The sequence below is a fragment of the Oncorhynchus mykiss genome, chromosome 8, assembly GCF_057628025.1.
Source record: "Oncorhynchus mykiss isolate SJ-2025 chromosome 8, ASM5762802v1, whole genome shotgun sequence".
Lineage (NCBI taxonomy): Eukaryota > Metazoa > Chordata > Actinopteri > Salmoniformes > Salmonidae > Oncorhynchus > Oncorhynchus mykiss.
This window is the reverse complement of record NC_143029.1, coordinates 74,060,970-74,073,391: the sequence shown is the minus strand read 5'-3', so window position 1 is coordinate 74,073,391 and position 12,422 is coordinate 74,060,970.

The following is a 12,422-nucleotide window of genomic DNA, read 5'->3' as shown; positions in this document are numbered from 1 at the left end:
TGAATACAGTAACAGAGGAGCAAACACAGAGAAATAGAATGGAAGTCCCCATTCAAGTCAATGATGGCATAATGGGTGGACCGGCAGCCATTTTCAGTGAACTCATTGGAGCAAAGGAGGAAGTAAAAACAGGAAGTAATAGTAAGAAGTGTACCCATCAATCTGTGCTGTGATTTCTTGATTCAACTCAACTGACATGCCATTATATGAGCCACATCAGTTAACATAATTTGAATGAACATTCCACATTACATCCAAGATGGTGTAGCAGTCAGACATATTTTATCCTTGTCTTGTTGTATATATCTTTTTTTTTTTAAATTCAAATTTTTTTTGCATATTTTTTAAATATTTTTCTTAACCTCAACCTCAATATACTCTCCTGCAATCCGCCTCCCCCAATGTGGTATGGATCTGCTATTTTCTTTACTCTTTGAACCGTAAACCCGAACATAAGCTAGCCAGCTAACTAGCTACTAGCTAATAGTCAGCTAGCTACTGCTAGCGGTCATCAGCTACCTTTAGCCCAACTCTCGCCAGTCTGCACAGCATGACTCAAACCAGAGCAAATCTGACTTATTTTTCTCCATATCTCTGGATTCCTACCTCAAGCCCTGAACCTTTTCACCTGGATCATCGCAACTAGCTAGCTGCTATTCGAGTGGCCACTCCTGGCTAACATCCATGTCCCGAAGCAAGAACCAATTAGCCTGGAGCTAGCTGTTGCTAGGCCCAACTCAAGGCTAGCCGAAGAGTTCCAAAAGCCACTCCTTTGGCTACAATACCTATTTTGCCAATTGGCCTGGACCCCCGCCGACCCATCATGACTGGACTACCGACGTAAATCACCCGAGGGAGTTTTTCAACTGGCTCCTCCGTCGCGACGTCCCCTGAATGCCCATCTGCTAGCCTGCTAGCTGCGGCCGGCTAGCTGTCTAGAGCATGTCGGATTGTTAGAGGCCCATCGGACAAATTGTTTGGCCACTACACCTATTTTGCCAATTGGCCTGGACCCTTTTACCACATGGAGCCCTGCTGATACCATCCTAACCAAATACACCATCCTAGCCCTCCAAATACACCTCTGCTGTCTTTAACCAGGATCTGTGTTCACTGCCTCATTGCCTGCGTCCGTAATGGGTCTGCGGTCAAATGACCGCCCCTCATCACTGTCTAAAAGCTCCCTAAAACACTTCAGCGAGTAGGCCTTTCTAATCAACCTGGCCCGGTATCCTGGAAGGATATTGACCTCATTCTGTTAGTAGAGGATGCCTGGTTATTCTTTGAAAGTGTTTTCCTCACCATCTTAAATAAGCATGCCCCATTCAAAAAATTTAGAACCAGGAACAGCTATAAATCAAATCAAAACAAATGTATTGATAAAGCCCTTCTTACAACAGCTGATATCTCAAAGTGCTATACAGAAACCCAGCCTAAAACCCCAAACAGCAAGCAATGCAGGTGTATAGCCCTTGGTTCACTCCAGACCTGACTGCACATGACCAGCACAAACATCCTGTGATGTACTGCATTAGCATCAAATAGCCCCCGCGATATGCAACTTTCAGGAAAGTTAGGAACCAATGTACACAGGCAGTTAGGAAAGCAAAGGCTAGCTTTTTCAAACAGAAATTTGCATCCTGTAGCACAAACTTCAAAACGTTCTGGGGCACTGTAAAGTCCAAGGAGAGTAAGAGCACCTCCTCCCAGCTGCCCACTGCACTGAGGCTAGGAAACACTATCACCACCAGTAAATCCGCAATAATTGAGAATTTCAGTAAGCCTTTTTCTACGGCTGGCCATGCTTTCCACCTTGCTACCCCTACCCCGGTCAACAGCCCTGCGCCCCCTACAGCAACTTGCCCAAGCCTCCCCCATTTCTCCTTCACCCAAATCCTCATAGCTGATGTTCTGGAAGAGCTGCAAAATATGGACCCCTACAAATCAGCCGGGCTAGACAATCTGAACCCTCTCTTTCTAAAATTATCTGCCAAAATTGTTGCAACCCCTATTACTAGCCTGTTCAACCTCTCTTTCGTATCGTCTGAGATTCCCTATATTCCCTATATCTATCCTACCCTGCCTTTCTAAGGTCTTCGAAAGTCAAGTTAACAAACAGATCACCAAACGTTTTGAATCCCACCTTACCTTCTCCACTATGCAATCTGGTTCTGAGCTGGTCATGGGTGCACCTCAGCCACGCTCAAGGTCCTAAACGATATCATAACCGCCATCGATAGGAGACAATACTGTGCAGCTGTATTCATCGACCTGGCCAAGGCTTTCGACTCTGTCAATCATCACATTCTTATCAGCAGACTCAACAGCCTTGGTATCTCAAATGACTGCCTCGCCTGGTTCACCAACTACTTCCCAGACAGAGTTCAGTGTGTCAAATTGGAGGGCCTGTTGTCCGGACCTCTGACAGTCTCTATGGGGGAGCCACAGGGTTCAATCCTTGGGCCGTCACTTTTCTCTGTACACATCAATGATGTTACTCTTGCTGCTGGTGATTCTCTGATCCACCTCTACGCAGATGACACCATTCTGTATACTTCTGGCCCTTCGTTGGACACTGTGAACTAACCTCCAGACGAGCTTCAATGCCATACAACTTTCCATCCGTGGCCTCCAACTGCTCTTAAAAGCAAGTAAAACTAAATGCATGCTCTTCAACCAATTGCTGCCCACACCTGCCCGCCCGTCCAGAATCACTATTCTGGACGGTTCTGACATAGAATATGTGACAACTACAAATACCTAGGTGTCTGGTTAGACTGTAAACTCTCCTTCCAGACTCACATTAAGCATCTCAATCCAAAATAAAATCTAGAATCGGCTTCCTATTTTGCAACAAAGCATCCTTCACTCATGCTGCCAAACATCCCTGTAAAACTGACTATCCTACCAAACCTTGACTTCGGCGATGTCATTTACAAAATAGCCTCCAACACTCTACTCAGCAAATTGGATGCAGTCTATCACAGTGCCATCCATTTTGCAACAAAAGCCCCATATACTACCCACCACTGCGACCTGTATGCTCTCGTTGGCTGGCCATCGCTTCATATTTGTCACCAAACCCACTGGCTCCAGGTCATCTATAAGTCTGCTAGGTAAAGCCCCGCCTTATCTCAGCTCACTGGTCACCATAGCAGCACCCACCCATAGCACTGATCACCCCCAAAGCCAATTCCTCCTTTGGCCGCCTTTCCTTCCAGTTCTCTGCTGCCAATGACTGGAACGAACTGCAAAAATCACTGAAGCTGGAGTCTTATATCTCCCTCACTAGCTTTAAGCACCAGCTGTCAGATCCTCTCACAGATCACTGCACCTATACATAGCCCATCTGTAAATAGCCCATCCAACTACCTCATCCCCATACTGTTATTTATTTTGCTTCTTTGCACTTAAGTATCTCTACTTGCACACTAATCTTCTGCACATCTATCACTCTAGTGTTTAATTGCTATATAGTAATTATTTCTGGCCTATTTATTGCCTCACATCCCTTATCATACCTCATTTGCACCACACTTTATATAGACTTTTTCTATTGTATTATTGACTGTATGTTTGTTTATTCAATGTGTAACTGTTGTTTGTGTCGCACTGATTTGCTTTATCTAGGCCAGGTCGCAGTTGTAAATGAGAACTTGTTCTCAACTAGCCTATCTGGTTAAATAAAGGTGGAATACGTTTTTTTTACAAAAAAAATAAAAATTACAATTGAAATGATTGTATCACAATACCAAATTGTGAGGGATTTCTGACATTGCAATGCAGCAAATACATAGAGCACAACCCCACTAACTTCGTCACCGACAAGAGCAGGGTGGATTTTGTGGCTCTACTCACAGGCAAAGCCCTGGATTCCCACCGCCATATGGACTGCCAACAGCACAGAACTCGGCTCCAAGACCCATTTCCGCACCCTCTTCAAGGAGGTATTCGATCACTCTCCCTCCGGTCGTCCTTCTCTGATACAGAGCGTCACCTTCCAGATTGGAGTTTTCCACGCCGAAACCATTCAACTCATGGAACTCTCATCCCAAATACAGACACTCGTTCTCAGACAGCCCTGGCTTTGTCGTCACAACCCTGCCATCTCGTGACAACAAGGTGAACTACTGTCCTGGTCTTGTACTTGCTTCTCCAGTTGTCCCAGCCTACCCTGCAGAGCCATCACCATTGAGGACTCTGCCTCGGCAGTGCCACCCACCATACCACCTGAATACGCCCAGTACAGCAATGTCTTCAGCAAAATTGAGGCCTCCACTATGCCACCACATCGCCCAGTTTACTGTGCTATTGACTTACTCCCTGGAGTGTCCCCACCGAAGGGCCGTGTTTACACCTATCTATCCCGGAAAATTAGGCAATGGAGAACTACATTGAATCACTCAAACGGTTTCATTCGTCCTTCTTCACCGGCTGCGTCCAGCTTCTTCTTGGGGAAAAAAGTATGGTGGTCTTTGTCCATGTATTAATTGTCGTTCCCTGAATGACATAGTCAAGAACCATTTGCCTCTTCCTCTGATCTCAGCGACCCTTGAACAAGTGGGCCGCACCAACATCTATACTAAACTCGACCTGCAAAGTGCATATAACCTTGTCTGTATTCTTGAAGGTGATGAATGGAAGATGGCCTTTATCACCGCTCGAGGGCACTATGAATACCTGTTCATGCCTTACGAACGCCCCCGCCATCTTCCAATCCTTTATGAATGAGGTTTTCTCATCTTCTACATTGTTGACATCTTGATTTACTCCCACTCCCTGAAGGAACACATACAGCATGTGCAAAAGGTTCTTCAAGGGCACCTTGACCATAACCTTTATGTGAAGACTGTGTAACCTCAGTAAGGGTCTTACGGACACCTGGAGGGGTCCGAATGGATGAGAACAAAGTCACCCCCATCAATAACGGGCCCAAACCCACCATCGTTAAGGAACTCCAACTTTTCATTGGGTTCTCCAACTACTATCGCCGGTTCATTCAGAACTTCAGTTCTACTGCTGCTCCCCTAACTGCCCTTACCAGCCAAAAGACCCTGACCCTTCAATGGACTGAAACCGCCCTGACTGCGTTCAACAACTTGAAACACCTCTTCACCTCCGCTCCTGTACTTCGCCTACCTGATCCGACCCTTCCTTTCACCCTTGAGGTGGAAGCCTCTGGAGTAGGAGCCATACTCTCTCAGCGGGTGGGAACACCTCCCAAATCACATCCCTGTGCCTTCTTCTCCAGGAAGTTATTCCCAGCTGAGAGGAATAACGATGTGGGGAACTGCACTTCTCACCATCAAGCTGGCCCTCGAGGAGTGGCGCCACTGGTTGGAGGATGCACAACATCCCTTTCTCGTCCTAACAGATCATTGTAATCTGGAATATATCTGATGGGCCAACAGATTAAACTCCTGAGAAGCCCGCTGGTCTCTTCACACACTTCCATTTTCATGTTACTAACATCCTTGAAAAGAAAAACGACCAGTAACTCCGACCCTACACCCATTCTTCCTCCCTCTTGCGTTATGGAACTGGTACAGTGGGAGGTTCACTCTGCCATACAAGAATCCCTAACCTCAGACCCAGCTCCTCCTGAGACACCAGCTGGGAAGAGTTATGTACCAGCAGCTGTTAGACCTCAACTGATGTAATGGTGTCACACGTCCTTGGGGTCAGGACATCTGGGCATTACACGAACCACCGAATTTCTCGCCCGGAGGTTTTGGTGGTCCTCACTGGCATCTGACGTAAAGGATTATGTACTCTCTGCCCAGTCTGTGCCCAAACCAAAAGTCCTCGTCACCTCCCTTCCGGGAAGCAACTTTTGCCAACCCCTCACAGACCCTGGTCCCACATTGCTGTTGACCTCATCACAGACCTTCCTGAATCCTCTGGCAACACCACCGTCCTTGTCATAGTAGACTGTTTTTCAAAAATGTGTCTAGTTCCTCTAACGCCATGGAATTGTCTGAGCGTATGTTCCAGCAGTTGTTCTGTATGGGATTCCGGAGGACATCGTCTCTGACCGCGGGCCCCAGTTTGTCTCCCAGATGTGGCGAGCCTTCTGTGACCGACTGGGGGTCACCCTCAGCCTCTCCTCAGCGTGAACCAAAAAATGGGGAAGTACCTCTGCCAACAATGTTCTGCCTCTCCACACGGCTGGAAACGGTATATGGCCTGGGCTGAATACGCTCAAAACTCACTCATGCACTCATCCCTCCGCCTTACTCTGTGTCAGTGTTTCCTTGGTTACCAACCCCCCATGTTTCCCTGGGAGGAGGAGCCTGGTACTGTCCCAGCTGTCAACGACTGGTTTCGGCATAGTGAGCTGGTATGGGAGACCACTCACCGGAATCTGCAGGAAGCCTCTAATACCTAGAAACACTTATCCGACAGACGCTGCCGACCTACGCCACTCTTTCACCCCGGACAGCGTGTGTGGCTCTGCCTCCCCTGCAAAAAGTTCTGTCCTCGCTTCATTGGTCCCTTTAAGATATCACATCAACCCTGTAACGTACCGCCTCCAGTTACACCGTCAGTATAAAATATCCTCGTCCTTCCACTTGTCCCTGTTTAAAATTGATCACCTTCAGTCCTCTTCATTCTCCAATCTTTACCCGCAGTGCGCCCCCACCGTTAGATGTCGGAGGGGAACCTGCCTATGACATACCGGCCATCCTTGATTCCAAACACCTGATGGGTCGCATCCACTACCTAGTGGGCCTGAAGACCAGACCTGGGTCCCCGACCAAGACATCCCAGACCCAGAGATGATTCAGACATTTCACCATAATCGTCCTGCTCCCCGACCTCGGGGTCGACCGACTAGACCCACTGGACATCAGCCTCGACTCAGACAGTTGGGTCAGTCTACGACCTCGTCGAACCAGCCTGCCGGACCTCGCCCCCGAGGTAGGCGTCCGCCTCTGCTCCTTTGCCCGCTCCACCCTCCGGTGCCGTTGGGTCGTCAGGAACCTCCCTGGGGGGGAACTGTACGGTTCTGCTTTTCTTAGTCAGCCTTGTGTTTTTCTTTGTTCTTGGACGTAGCCCTGTCTTTCATTTTTGTTCATTTTCACCTGTGTTCGTTTCTCACCTGCTCCCTATTTAGTTCAGTTCTTTCTGTTTGTATGGTTTAGGTATTGTTTGTTTTTGACTGCCTACCTGTGTTTGGCCATTGCCTTCTGTGAAGGCTTAATTAACAACTGCTGCGCTCTGTGCGTCAATCTATATATTATATATTTCTACCTGAGTATTTAGGGAGATGCAGAAAAATTAATCCATGCTTTTGTCACTTCTAGGTTAGACTACTGCAATGCTCTACTTTCCGACTACCCGGATAAAGCACTAAATAAACTTCAATTGGTGCTAAACACGGCTGCTAGAATCTTGACTAGAACCACATTTTTTTATCATATTACTCCAGAGCTAGCCTCTCTACACTGACTTCCTGTTAAGGCAAGGGCTGATTTCAAGATTTATACTGCTAACCTACAAAGCATTGCATGGGCTTGCGCCTACCCATCTTTCCTATTTGGTCCTGCTGTACATGCATAAGCTATGGTCACAAGACGCAGGCCTCCTTACTGTCCCTGGAATTTCTAAGCAAACAGCTGGAGGCAGGGCTTTCTCCTATAGAGCTCCATTTTTTTGGAATGGTCTGCCTATCCATGTGAGACGCAGACTCTGTCTCAACCATTAAGTCTTTAATGAAGACTCATCTCTTCAGTAGTTCCTATGATTGAGTGTAGTCTGGCTCAGGAGTGCGAAGGTGAACGGAAAGGCACTGGAGCAATGAACAACCCTTACTGTCTCTGCCTGGCCGGTTCCCCTCTCTCCACTGGGATTCTCTGCCCCTAACCATATTACAGGGGCTGAGTCACTAGCTTACTGGTGCTCTTCCATGCCATCCCTAGTAGGGGTGTGTCACTTGAGTGGGTTGAGTTACTGATGTGTCCCCCCCCCCACTTGGGTTGTGCTGTGGGGGAGATCTTCTTGGGCTATACTCGGCCTTGTCTCAGGATGGTAAGTTGGTGCTTGAAGATATCCCTCTAGTGATGTGGGGGCTGTGCTTTGGAAAAGTGGTTGGGGTTATAACCTGCCTGTTTGGCCCTGTCCGGGGGTATCGTCGGACGGGGACACAGTGTCTCCTGACCCCTCCTGTCTCAGCCTCCAGTATTTATGCTGCAGTAGTTTGTGTCGGGGGGCTAGGGTCAGTCTGTTATATCTGTAGTATTTATCCTGTCTTATCCGGTGTCCTGTGTGAATATAAGTATGCTTTCTTTTTCTTTCTTTCTTTCTTTCTCTTGGAGGACCTGAGCCCTAGAACCATGCCTCAGGACTACCTGGCCTAATGACTCGTTGCTGTCCCTAGTCCACCTGGCCGTGCTGCTGCTCAAGTTTCAACTGTTCTTCTTGCGGGTATGAAACCCTGACCTGTTCACCGGACGTGCTACCTGTCCCAGACCTGCTGTTTTCAACTCTCTAGAGACAGCAGGAGCGGTAGATATACTCTGAATGATCGGCTATGAAAAACCAACTGACATTTACTCCTGAGGAGCTGACCTGTTGCACCCTCGACAACCACTTTGATTATTATTATTATTTGACCCTGCTGGTCATCTATGAACATTTGAACATCTTGGCCATGTTCTGTTGTAATTTCCACCTGGCACAGCCAGAAGAGGACTGGCCTCCCCTCATATCATGGCTCCTCTCTAGGTTTCTTCCTAGATTTTGGCCTTCCTATGGAGTTTTTCCTAGCCACTGTGCTTCTACACCTGCATTGCTTGCTGTTTGGGGGTTTTAGGCTGGGTTTCTACACAGCACTTTGTGACATCAGCTGATGTAAGAAGGGCTTTATAAATGAATTTGATTTTATATTCATTACAGGTATGTGTAAATACACACATTTGCAGTAGATCCATGAACACACTCAAACCCCCTCTCCTCATCCCAGAATTATTGCTTTGGATTACTGATTTAATGAACTACAAAATCGATCAAAACAGTCATAAATACAATGTCATTGTACCCACATGTTCAGTTCCACTGTACCAGCCGATGTAATTACTATGAAAATAGTGGTCACACTTAGAGTCAATCTTCCTCCATCCCACTGACGTCCCTAGGCTACAACTCTTCTCACTGATGGTGTTATTTTCTCAGTCTGAGACACACAGGCGCACTCACACAGTCTTGCACACCCGCACACACACACTCGCATGCACACTGTTAGTCTTCACCTTTTGTTTACGAAGCATGTGAACAAATACTATTTTATTTGTCTGTCCGGTGGAGGCCAAGGTGCAACATGCACACTCCCCCTCCTGACTCGTCTTTGCATGCGGATGTGTAGGGTCATCTGAATAATCCTCAGATGACCCGACACCTCTGTGGGAATGAAATGTGGTTGCGTGTGCATTTGTGACCATGCGTATGTGTGCATCAGAGCTAGTAAACTGACACAACGCAGTGCATGACTGATCAAAGTGTGCTCGAATAATGTCTACTTTCCATTTGAATAGCTTTTCCACTTGTCTGTAAGGCAAAGAATTAGGGGAGTGAAGTTGCACTTTGTCCCTAATCCTCCCCTCATCGTTTCCTCCTGTCTGGTGTTTGCTTTACCGTCTCCTGTGAATGTCAAACACTTACAGAATTTAACATTTAGAATGATCTTTTCATTATCACTTTAACCAAGCTGTCTGAAACCATTTTTTTAAATGTAGGCCAGGGGGGAACCGTGAGGGCCTTCTACGTCTTCAGAGAAGGCCTAAGGACTTATAAAAATAATTGTTTTTAATTATAAACGTTGTTTGAATTTATATTTCATCTTATCAATACTATTTCAATTGTATTCTAATTTTATTTTTAAATGATATTCTGATTAAATCTCTTCGAATAGTGTTGGAAAGGGTTAACACTGAAAATATGTTTTTACATACATTCATACAGTTTCTTTACTGTGTCCAGTTTGCTAATTATCCCCGAAATGAAAGCTAGACAGTCTAGATGGAATTTTTTTCATCCCATTTTGACAGTGAGGAAATAACAAATTGTCAATGTGGCCCTCAGGACATTGTTGAAGACCGAATGCAGCCCCCGTGAGAATTTGTTTGACACCCCTGAGCTTTATAAAAGGCACGTGCCATTCAATTTACAAGGGCCTTCTCAAAGGCCAAAATAGCGAGCAGTAGTTTTCCGACAGTCTAGCTAGCCAGCTTTTATTGTAAGCTAGTAAAAAGTGTGCAGCAGCAGCTGTTATCGATAAAGATGTTGCTAATTTGTTAGATTCGCCCTTTTCAAGATTAACTTTAAACAAATTAAGTTTTAAATGATTATCATCTGGTGAGTGGAAACGTGATTTTTTTTATTGCAACTTGATTGCTGTTGGTAGCTGTCTCTTCGAAAATAGATTGTGTGTTGAACATTGTTCCACTTAAACTTTAGATCACCGGTTAGGCTACTTTATGTGCTGAATGTGAAAAATATGTTTGCAAATGGAAGTAATCATTTCACATTTCAATTGGGAAATGCTTAGTCTAATGGTTGTGTTTTTGTTTTCTTATGTGATTGGGACCTACTGGCTTATTATGTCTGAGTGAATGGGCTGCTTATCTTTCAACTTCATGCTGTGTGTGACTGCTATCTTTCTATCGACCCTATGTGTTTTACAAAAAGTCTGCTCTCCTACATGGTGATAGTGATGGCATTAGGCTATAGGTTGTGTAAGCTGTGTGGTTGTTGTTGCTGGTAGCATTATCCGTGCGGGTGCTGTGTCTGTGAGTGGAAGCCAGTAGCATGGCTTATTCAGTTGGGCGCATTAAGTGATGTTATGTTCCTGTTATTTTACTTGATTTTTGAGTTTGGTACAATGTGTTGGAAGATTTTCTTTCTACACTTTTTTTGTTCTAGGTAGAACCATTTGGGGTTCCATGTAGAACCCTCTGTGGAAAGGGTTCTAAGTGGGACCGAAAATGGTTATTCTTGGAACCAAAAGGGTTCTACCAGGAACCAACAAAGGTATTTCAAAGGGTTCTCCTATTGGGACAGCCAAACAACACTTTTAGGTTCTAGATAGCACCTTAATTTCTAAGAGTGTAGGTCCAATTGCCAATGTTCCCAACTGATTTTAGGTCATGCAGGTAAAGTGTGCAGTAAAACGTTTGAGAAGGAAGGGATGTCAGTATTACCACAGCCTCTTTGCTGTAGGGGCCGATTACAATTTAGGAAATTGAATGGATTCTTAAATGGATTCTTGAATGGATTCTTCATTCTTCAGAAGGGATTCTTAAAGGTTAGGCTTGGATGAATCCCGGGGTAAACAGATAGAGTTGTGTGGGGTCCACGATTATAAACCATATCTGTTAATCCTTTCCATTTATAATTGCCACACAGCCTCGCCTGCCTGACTGCCTGACTGCCTGACTGCCTGCCTGCCTGCCTTCACTGCGTAAATATTAGAGCCAGTATCCCCTTATGCTGCATTATAATATACAGCTGTAGATTATGATTTCTCTCATGGATTAAGCTTGTATCTGACTGACACTTCATTATGGTAGCAATCCAAATACAGAGTCAGTCCCCAAAAAGCATACTTTTGTTCATGTTATTGTAAAAATAATAATACCAATATTGTGGTATAGTACTGATATTGTGGATTATATATATATATATATATATGTCTGGGTTGGTTATCACGGGTGTTACTGTATAAGCTTGCATTAAAGGGAAGCTATATTTATTCAAAGCCAAGCTTACAGATTGAGTCAGAGGAAGAGAAGGAAAAACAACGAATGACAAGGAATAGACATGCAACATCACTGACAGAAGCCTTAAAGATGAATCTACATTTTTTCATAATCCACAGTTGGCTACCAGATACTGAACTTGCAGTTCTGTGTCCAATGTACAATCAATGTACAGGGTAGCCTAGTGGTTAGAGCGTTCAAACCCCCGAGCTGACAAGGTTCTGCCCCTGAACAGGCAGTTAACCCACTGTTCCTAGGCCGTCATTGAAAATAAGAATTTGTTTTTAACTGACTTGCCTAGTTAAATAATGGTAAAATTAAAATAAAATTAAAATGTGTGATCGACAAGGATGAGTATATCAACAAAGAGCAGATGAGGAAATAGTGAAAACCCATTTCAAGTACTTAACACCTACAATTGTAACTCTTCAGCCGGCAATATTCTCAACAATCTCCAAGTCATTCTTTCTGGGAAGTAATGACTAACGCTGAGTTACTCAATGAACTATTCTATTCAGCTATTCATTCCTTTTTTGTGAATTACTGAATGCTGAGCTTCATGCTCCAATATTCCCTCTAGTGGATTTCCCATTTTGTCAGAACATAAATAGGAATGTGGAGAGAGGGAAGTTGAGAAGAAACAATAAGAAGTAGGAAACGGAGGGA